At 39.7% G+C, this 10,755-nt stretch overlaps 1 long non-coding RNA gene across 1 annotated transcript; it reads right to left on the bottom strand.

Annotated features, from left to right (window-relative positions):
* Nucleotides 1-5,024: 5,024 nt before the first annotated feature.
* On the bottom strand, nt 5,025-8,922 carry LOC115300851. The gene is made up of 3 exons (XR_003912887.1): nt 8,828-8,922; nt 5,676-5,860; nt 5,025-5,310 (listed from the first exon to the last, which is right to left on the bottom strand). It is a non-coding gene; the product is annotated as an uncharacterized LOC115300851 (long non-coding RNA).
* Between the last annotated feature and the right edge of the window lie 1,833 nt (nt 8,923-10,755).

Genomic DNA, 10,755 nt, shown 5'->3' on the forward strand with positions numbered 1-10,755 from the left:
TGTGTAAGATAAAACAACTTACACTCAGAAAGAGAAGAGAATGCAGCTACCGGGCAGGAGGTACTATACAGGAAAGAGAGAAAAAAAAAGTGGAGAAAAAGCAGCCCTCACTCTTGTCCTTTTTGCAGCCATAGTTTTTCAGCTTTGCTCAGATTCTTTCTCATGGAACTTCTGAAAATGCATGTCTCCTTTGTTTAGGGCTGGTTTGAATGAATGTCTGTCCCTTGAAACCTCAAAACACAGAACAAGATTTATTTAATATTGCATCCAAGCCAGAGCTAACCTGTCAGTTGGGGACTTTGTTCCATTCATTCCATCTCACTGGCATGCTTCTCTGAGGATCAGTGCATACTGAAGTTTAATGTTGGTGCCTGTCTTTGTACCTCTTCTACTCTAATAGGAGAGATAAGCTACTCAGACACAGACAGTAGAAAACTGCCTGGTAAAATGGTTAAGTCAATGTGCTGAGATAGACCGGGGGTTGTGTTTATAACCTAACAATTGGAAGCCTCAAATATCCTACTGATAGAAGTGGCTGACTTATAATTTGAGTACAGGAATATAGGGAGATGACACAGCTCAAAGGAATATCATTTTGAGTGGAGGAAAGTTTGTTCTTTTAGACAAAAAGCATAAGATAGTATCAATGAAGTCAGGGTTTGAATTCTGACTTTTATTTCCCGTCTGCATGACCTTGAACAAAATACTTGATGACTCTGAGTCTCAATTATATTTATAAAATTCCAATAATAGTAACTTTTTCCACAGAGTGGTGATAATTAAGTAAAATAATGTATGCAAAATATCTGTGTCATTTTCTGAGACCAAAGGAAAGGTTTAGTGTCTTCATCATTGAAGCTTATTTGCCTGTCAAAAACTATTGAGTCATCATGTATGCTTTTAAGATTTTTTTTATATAGAGAAACTCAGAAAATTTAGTGAGAATATGCTTTACCTCACAAATCATTTCTGAGAGCTGTTTTGGTGGCAAATGTTAATGCATCCATTTTACTGATAAGGAAGCCATTTCTCAGAATAAATGAAACTCAAACTCAGAAATGACATACTTGAAAATAAATCTGTATGAAATTTGGGGGTAATATGATATTCCCTCTCAAGTTTATTAGGGAGACTTGTGATTATTGCAAACCAGAACCACAGATAGACTATTTAATTGCGTGGCTATGAGATATGATAAAGTACTTGTTTATTGTTTTTCTTTTGGCAGAAGCCTCAAATGTTTAAGCAATGTATTTCCTATGAGGATATCCTTAAATGGTCATCATTATGCAATTTCAAAAACTGAATTCATGTCTATCTACTTTAAAAAGGCATTAGATTGTGATCGTTACTAATACTTTAAGCTTATCATGACCATTTTTGATATTAATCTATGTATATGCTAATCCTTCATCTGCTACTCTTAGCAGTTGAATCCTTCATTAACTTCATTTGTGAAGACAGGTGGAAGATAATTGCCAAATGTTTATTTCTTTGTTCTCTATATCCTAAATTTTATTGTCATGCTTAAAGACCCAAATTGCCCTGACATTTATCTCTGCGCACATGAGAACTAACAGATGAAACCCTGTGTGTGTGTGTGTGTGTGTGTGTGTCTGTGCATGCAATGGGATGCTCATTAGTTATTATTTCTTCTGCCTTTCTAACTTGCTGTAGTCCCTTTCTATAATCTGACTAATTTTTCCTGGGACAGAAAATCATAGAGAATTAACAATAGCAGAATTCAAAGAAACACAAGCTAAAGAAGGACGTATGGGAAGGCACTCAGCAAGAACACATTTATAAGTGTCATATGTGTTTGATTTGTGGCAATTACATGGAGAAACTTAATGATATTTCCCCAAAATAAGTAGACTATGTGACATTATGATGCATTGGCATATAGTGAGAAAGGTTGGCTATGCAATAATTCCATCTACAAAATAATTGGGAAATAACTGGATGAGAAAGAATCAAGTTAAGTCCAAGGAACATATATTACTCTCAGAGAAATCAGACTAGAATGTTATTAAACATGGAAAGGTGTGGATAAGTTGAAGCGAATGTTACCCAGGTCTGAAGAGAAAAATGTGTGGGTCGAAGGAAGACACATCATCTACATATACCCAAGAAAGGAGAACCCAGGGATGGAGGTCTTATAGTGTGTCTTCATCATGGTGCCCTAGCCAAAGAGTGCTCTGACTGGAATCCTCTTCTTAAATTCACTCCAGAAGTATTATTGGCTGCTACTGTGAACCATTAACTGTGCCAGGGCCAAGGCCAGTACAGAAGAAGATGGATAAGTTCTCTGCTTCGTTCCTTGCCTTTGTATTAGCAAAGCCTTTTTCTCCTCAGCACTTAACATCATGTAACATAGCACTGTGTTCATATTTACTTTCTTCATTCTCTGTCTTCCCTGCAATAAAATGCAAATGTCATGAGGAAGGAGGGGATTTGTATCCAGTAGTATCAGTTCACTGCTCTCTCTTCATTGTCTAGGATAGTACCCCGCACACATGGTAATGCTCAGCTAATGTTCTGAATAAATGGAACATAGAGATAAACAAATAAGGAAACAAACCTATACAATTAAGAAAGCTACGTAGAAGAGAAATAAAACATCCATTGAATCCTTCCCTCTACCCGCAAAAGACACTTAATGACAATTCTCCTTTTGGTGCATATCCTTCCGTCCACAAAAAGTGAATGCATTAATCTGTGCCTTCTATTTCACAAGCCTGTCTTTTCCATATTATAGTTTTATATTGGTCACATAGTACTCTATTGTTTGGCTTATGCCATATATTTAAGCAATCCTGTATTGATAAACATTTAACTTGTTTCTATTACTATGTATTATAGACAGTACTATGCTGAGCCTTTGTAAACAAGTATCTTAACATACTTGTCTGATTTTATTTTTAGAATTAATTCCTAAAAGCAAATTCACTAAGTTAAAAGTGTGTATATTTACATTTTGATATGTATTTTTAAATCATCCTCTAGGAGTGCACAACTTCTATTCCCAACACCAGAGAAAGAAACATCCATTTCTCTCAACACCTACCAGCTCTTGGTATTATTCATTTTTATGTTTGCCAATCTGATAAGGAAAATATGTACTTATTATGATCTTGATTTACATTTCTTTGATTTCCTTTAAGGTTAGATATATTTGTATATGCATTCTAGCCATTTGTATTGGTGCGTGTATGTGTGTATTGCTTGTTCTTGTCTTTTGCTCATTCTTCTATTGTATTAGAACAATATTTTTAAACATTTAAGCACTTCATAAACATTTAATTACAAATCTAATAATTTTTCCACATTGGCCCATATTTAAAAATTCAGTACAGAAGGCCTAAAATTAGTATAGGATCTTTATTCCCATAGGAAATGAAAAGTACAAACACACACTGATACAGTAAGGCAGAATCCCATTAGTCATTTGATAGTATATTTACTAATAATTACTGAATTCTAACTTCAGATATCAACTTCAATATAGCCTTTTCTGTTTGGCACATCATACTAAGATGTGACAATGAGGTGATAATGACACTGAAACAGCAGAAACATGGGACAAGTACTATTTGGAGTAAAATCAAGGACTACCTCATGTAAATGGACAGCATTTGGGTTATCGTTTCTTCAGGGGTGCCGGAGCCAAGCCCCTGAGCCAACACACCCCTCAAACGTTCTGAATACGCTTGGGAGTTTGTGTGCTGCCAGTTATGCATGCCAACTGCCAGGGCAGAAAAGGCTCAGTCTCTTTCAAACTGCAGCTTTTTGGCAATTTGGAGCAGTGGCAGTAAAACTCATTTATGCTGTTCCCTTATGGCTCTGTATCTGGTATAGATTGTTCAAATCTCTTGGTCCCACCAGAAAACCTATAAGCTTGATGCTAAGTTGCCTCCTGTGTGTCATTTTGGCTCATAGTATTTTGTTCAACCTGCCATCCTTCTCCTTCTGTCCTTAGAGAAATATATGAAAAGGCCCTCTTGAAGGATGTACACAATCCCTAAATAGCCAAGCAACATCAAGATCTTGCCATGAAAAGCATTATCCTTTATCCATATACCTCCTCTCTAACTAGAGTAAAAAGATGAGCAATAAATCATGGCTGGCAGCTTACAAGATTCTGTTTGGTCAAAACCATAAAGGAAGAAAATTTTGGTGCTGAAATTATCCTCCTTTTCTTCTCCTACTATGTACTTCTCTTCCATGTATGTCTCGTCCATCTCAAGTCCCAAGTCCTGTCACTACAGGGACACTTGTTTCCATCTGCACAACTGTTTTCTTTGGGATATGGACACGGAGGCTACTCTCACTTTCTGGAAATGGTATTCGTACTTTTCTCCAAAATGTACATTTCCAGATGTGACTAGATTTGTGTATGGACTTTCCAAATAGAAATTCATCAAAATATACTGAAATTTTTAAAATTCTGCTGGCAGATGACTAATAGGATTTTTTTGGATGCCTTTAATAAACTGGGTCTCAGAGACATTCTATTTTAAATGTAGCCAAAGAGTCACAGCCCACACAATTTCTTCTTTTAATTTTTTTAATGTTTACTTATTTCAAGAGATAAAGACAGAGCATGAGTTGCGGGGGGGGGGGGGGCGGCAGAAAGAGAGACACAGAATCTGAAGTAGACTCCAGGCTCTGAGCTGTCAGCACAGAGCCAGACATGGGGCTCAAACTCACAGACTGTGTGATCATGACCCGAGTTGAAGTCGGATGCTTAACTGACTGAGCCACCCAAACACTCCACATCCCACATAATTTCATCCCAGAATTTAAAAAATAAAAGAGTCTTTGCTTTTATGTTTTTCATATATGAATTCAAAGTCTGAACATATTTCAGGTAAACATAAATATGGCCAATTTTTTTCAAAATTGTATATATTATATATAAAATATATGTAAGATTTCTCTATCTTGGAATTTAAAAGTAGACATATGTGCTTATTGTTTAATTTATTTAACAAATTAATAAAGCCAACACAAAAGTGGGCTTTTCAACTTCTATTTATTTTATGTTTATCCTCCCCAATTTTACCATTTCTTCCCTGAGGCAATAAAGCTCTTTAGGATTTTATTTGTCATCATTTCAAGATCATGCAGGCATCTATTCCGAAGCTATTATTAAAATTGCTGAAGATGTCCTCTAGCATCCTCTTGCAGATTCAAAGACTCATTTCCCTTTCCTGTAGACACTTGTTCCTTATTTGGAAGCACTTAATAATAAACAAAGCAGGAAGCAGCAAACACAGCCCTCTCTGAAATGGCTAAGCAGTATTCAATCTGGTGGCAAAAAAATAAATAAATAAAATTAGGCTGGTGATGAGACACCACTTCCATATACACTCAGGAAGTGGAGAAATGCCATCCATTCTGGGTCTTTGTAACAAGGCACACATTAATGTGTCTTTCAATCTAAAAGGAAGGGTTAACGTCATTTAGCAAATAGTACTGCAATAGGGAGGTACAGCCTAAATATTGCCATTCCTGGTTCCACCTGACGGTTGGATGTCTTCATGATTTCTGGGGCAATGAGGGGAGTCTCCCAAGTATTGAAGCAGCTAGGCCCAGAAGGTTCTTTCTGAGGTTTCCAGCCAGTGTCTATGCCAAACCCCTTTCTCCACCACTGTGACTGGGCCTGGACTCACCTTATAAGTCCTTCTGAAAATGTTCTCCTGCTTCTTTGATATTTCTGGCTCAGGTTAAGTTTTTTCTTTTTCACCAAGCCTTCCCTGGAGGCAGCATGACCTTGGAAATGTGGCCTTTAGAGATAGAGAGAACCACTGTTTCTTCTGTGTACTTGCTCCGTGGCCTTAGGCAAGTAACCTGCAACCTTTAAAAATGGCTAAGATTAATACCCATATTTTAGGGTCATACCAATTATAAAGTATTATTAAATGCTAACTACTTAAGTTAATAATTAATATGTGGTGTTAATGGCACTATTCTCTCAGGTTTTGTGTATGTTTGAACATTTTCATAATAAAAATCTTTTTATAAAAGGGAATGTATATAAAGCACCTAGCACACAGCAGAAAATCCCTTCCTTCCCACTCAGTCTTGTCTCTCTTTACCCTGTGAGTTTTCATAGTTAGTCATTCCTAATTCCTGTCCTTCCTCAGTGACAGGAGCTGGGAGCCCAGGACTGCTACATTACCCACAGATGCTCCTTGGTGAGGATCCCAAGGAAGACCTAGCAAGGCAGACATCATCAGGTAAAGGAATTCTTCTTATAAGCTCAAGGCTCTAAATGTAGACCCCAGTAAAGGCACCTGGGGACCTGGTTCCCTGCGTTTTCTCCAGGGCTCCTTCCTCATAGGCCAGAGGCAGAACTAAAACCTCAGCCACTAAGTAACTTCTTGGGTCTTTCCTTTGGGTTCATATCCTAATTTTGAATATATAGATACTTCAACTTTGATGGTGAAGAAAAACGAATTGAAGGGATTAAAGAGGGAAAGGGAATTTTTCCCTAGGGCCTAGAGTGGAATTCTGCTCACGTGTTCACTCTTGGCTGCTGCAGATATGCCCCTTGGCCCCAACAGGGGACAGTGCCTGGCTCTTCTCAGGGGCCAGGCTCTCAAGAAACAAGCCATAAAATGGAGGAGTGTAGGAGCCATGAGGAGCAATTGAGAGAGCTCCTCAAGAGAGTCTGAGTTTAATTCCCTCCTTTCCTCATTCCTCCTGGAGGCAGCCGAGCCAATGTTCTAATTCTTATTATCCTCTTCCTGAGAGGGCAACACATCAGGGGATGGCAGTGGGAGGAACCTTGAATTCTTTCTAGAAGAAATGAAAGCTTAGAATAAAACCATGTATTTGCTTTCTGTTAGAAACCAGAGGGTTTCCTTCTTCAGAAGGAGGAAACATGGGCAGATTAGAAGGACCAATGTGACAGAGAATGTAACCTTGTAATAAGGACTCTGGCTCCATCTTTGGTGTTTGACTGTAAACGGCATTTACCTCTGCTTTCTTGTACCGCTTCCCCTTTCACCCCATATCTGGGCAAGCTGGCATCAGTGGAAGATTCAGGCCATGTAAACCCCTAGTCTCCAGTGGTAATTCCCACCCTGGCCCCATCCCTAACCATCGTAAAACCCCCAGCAGTTCGCCTTTTCTTGCTCTCAAATGATTTTCAGACCATTTTGGGAGATATTTACTGCACTCACAGAGAAGTCTCAAATATATAAGTAATAAACATTTTATACCCTCTTAGTGTGCATGTGTGTGTGTGTGTGTAGCATCATTAGTTTCAACATCTGTATCAAATTCATAACACTCCATCCCATTTTTCCAAAGAGTTGCTTCCATAGGAATCAAAGGGAAGAAAGAATATAGCTTTAGCCGTTTTTGAGTGGTGGGATTATGAGAGATTTATCTTACTTTTCTGTAAAGGTCCAAATTAGTAAATATATACTCAACTCATAGTGTGAAAGCAGCCACAGACAATACTAAACAAATAGGTATGGCTGTGTTCCAATAAAACTTTATTTATAAATACAGGCGGAGGACCAGATTTAACCTGCAGATCATAGTCTGTCAACCCCTGCTTTAAAATATTTCTATAATAAAAGTCTAATACCTATATGATTAATAAGTTGGGAAACCCTGGTAATCTTAATTAAGACCTAGTGATTGGCTCTTGTGTGGGTGATAAACGGAGACAATAAGAGGTGGTTTCTTAAGGCAGCTGCTCACTTCTAGAGAGGAGAACCTTAGAGTCTAAGATGGTCCGACCCCTCCCCCATGAGATGCTGTTAAACTGACCCTGAAGAGACTAACTGCTACGGTATCACACTTTATAATCTAGAATGAAAATACACATTCTATAAGGAATCAATTGATTCCACCCTCTAGTAACAGTGGAATAACTCTGAGAATCTTGGAGAAAGCTTCTGATAAATTCAACATGGTATCATTGAATGATAGTGACTTAGTTTTCCTTTTCATTGTGTTTAGACTTCCCTGACTTGTTTCTGCTGACAGGGCTGGGACCTTTTAGGAGAATGAGATGAGGCTGAGCAGCTCCAGAAAATTCTCCCTTCTGCCCAGCAACTCAGGGGAATTCGTACGACAGTTCATATTTCACTGGGGAAAAATACTAACTAGACTTCCAAAATGCCACTTTGGCCCGGGCCACATTCACAGGCCCCCAACTGTCCCTTCTAACGTGAGTCTCTCTAATAAGCAGGTTTGCTGTGAAGAAAACACCAAGTATGGCAGAAATTGTCTTCCTATTGGGAGAACAGTGGGAGAGCAGGTGCTTGAATGTGGGAATGTCAGAGCTCAGAGTGAAGGCAATTATTCTCCCCCACGTAGCTCAGCATGGAGAAGAAATTAGTAAGGAAAAGGCAGGCAGCTGCTCTGCTCCGAGTGTCATGGGCAGCTGCAATGAGAGGGTGTCCTGTACACCTGGGCACACATAAGCTGTGCTGGCCCCAGCAGGCCTCATGGGCTAGTAGTGCCCAGGGTCTTGAACTGCACTGCAAAGAGAGGCCTGTGGCAGGAAGGAGCTGGAAGGCTATTGATCACTTCTGGACTCCTTGCAGGAGCTGGAGGTGAAACCAGGAAGATGATGCTTAGACATCTTCACTAGCAGGGACATTTTTTCAGAATCAAATTTGACTCAGAAGAATAATATTATATACCCTTTACACCTTGATATTCTTCCCTCTAGGCTCAATTTTTGTACATACGAAGTGAAAAACATCATTGGTGGTCTGTTTCACTTTTGATTAGCTAAGCCCAAAAGATGGGGCCCCAAACAGCTTATTAAGTAAGAATGGGAAAGATTTAGTAGAATTACCTCTACCTAGGTTTCCCTCAGGGACAGCCAGGCTATTAATGCAGGCTGCCCAGGAGCATACACGGTCAGACCCAGGGGGACCCAGGTAATCAGGAGGGTTCAAGTTCCTTTTGGAGTATTCCTGTGTGAGGACTCCACATTCTCCTCTGCCCTCTGCATTATGAAGCATAGAATGAGTTAAAAGGTTCTAACAGAAGCTTTAGAGAAGGGGAATTATATTGGCCAGAGGAGATGGGGATTTTTAAAAAATTTTCAATATTTATTTTTGAGGCGGGGAGAGGTAATGAGGGAAGGAGACAGAGGATCCAAAGCAGACCCCTCGCTGTCAGCAGAGAGCTCATTACAAGGCTCAAACCCACAAATCGTGAGATCATGACCTGAGCTGAAGTTGGATGCTCAACTGATGAGTCACTCAGGCACCCCAGAAAATGGGGATTTTTTAATGTAGGTGCTTGGCCATTTCTCTGTGGCTAAGCAATCCTATGCTAGATTTTAGGTTTCTAGAACTCATTTGTTTCAAAGGCACAGGTGAGAAGTCTACTGGGGTCTACAGGGTTCAGTTCCTAAGTGTTAGTGATTGAAGTAGCTCAGCCCAATGCCAGACCAAGCCCTGAGTGGTTTAGCACAACATACATTTTTGTTATATATGCAAAAGTCCAAAGCAGATATTCCTGTCTGGAGGGAGGCTTTATTCCACATAGTCATTCAGGGACCAAGGTTCCTTCTACTTTGTGGTTTCTGCTTCTTCTAGGGCCTCAGAGTCTTCCCTAGTCATTGAAAGGTGGGGAACAAAGCAAAGGGAAGACATATCTACTTCTTATCCACTCAGAGCCCAAAAGGGCATACATTAGTTCTAGTCACATTCTATTCATGAGAATAAGTTGCACAGCCACACCTACATGCCAGGCCACTGTGACATGCAGTTCCTGGCTGGGCAGCCTCTTCCCAGCAACAAGCTAACACTGTGTGTCTGGGTGGCCAATTGGCTTTGGACATGCTTGTAGTCATTCAAACCTTCACAGAACTGCTTACTGATCCTGCCACTCACATGCAAGATGACTAATCTTGAGGTGGTGCTTCATTTTGTCCCACCATTGGCCCTCTATTCTCAGAGGTCCCTCAGGTAGAGTTCTGCAAATGCTTCATTCTAACTAACGGCAGGTGTAGTGTGAAGATCAAGAGATTCTTGGTAGGAAGGCCATCCTGGCTGCTTTGACACAAGCTGAGGGTGAGAGAGGAGAGTTAGGGGTTATCTGTGTGTCAGGTGAGGTGTGCCTCAACTGGGAGGTGGTCTAAGATGGCTTGGTGAATGGAGCTCTGTTCAGTCATTGCTGAATGAGACTATTAGAAATTTCTGTTTCTTTGCACCAAGCATGCCTGATAAGGTAAACATTTTAAAAAAGAAACTGTAATACTCTGAATTTCAGTCATGCTAACTCAATTCCCAATTCCTTCTGACCCATTTTAATCTTTTAAAATTTATATATTTATTTTGAGAAAGAGAGAGTATGAATGGAGGAGGGGCAGGGAAAGAGAGAAGGGGAGTGGGGAGAGAGAGAGAGAGAGAGAGAAAGAGAAGCCCAAACAGGCTTCACACTGTCATAGAACTCATGACCTGTCAGATCATGACCTTAGCTGAAATCAAGAGTTGGATATTTACTCAACTCAACCACCCAGGTGCCCTTCTTCTGATCCATTTTAACACAACTCTTCTGAAAAGTTTATCTTCTCTCTTTCCCTTCTTGGAAGTTTTATCCAGAGTCTTTACATTGCTAGGGCATTTAAAAATTTTCTTCAAATTTTTTTTTCATCTATTCTGTCCCTGCTTCTCAGAAAAATCCTGTGGGCTAGGAAGTACACAGAGAGCTTGAATGATGACACAGTGTATCTGATACCACATGGCCAATCCACAATCACCCAGATATCCC

The sequence above is a fragment of the Suricata suricatta genome, chromosome 9, assembly GCF_006229205.1.
Source record: "Suricata suricatta isolate VVHF042 chromosome 9, meerkat_22Aug2017_6uvM2_HiC, whole genome shotgun sequence".
In the NCBI taxonomy this organism is placed as follows: domain Eukaryota; kingdom Metazoa; phylum Chordata; class Mammalia; order Carnivora; family Herpestidae; genus Suricata; species Suricata suricatta.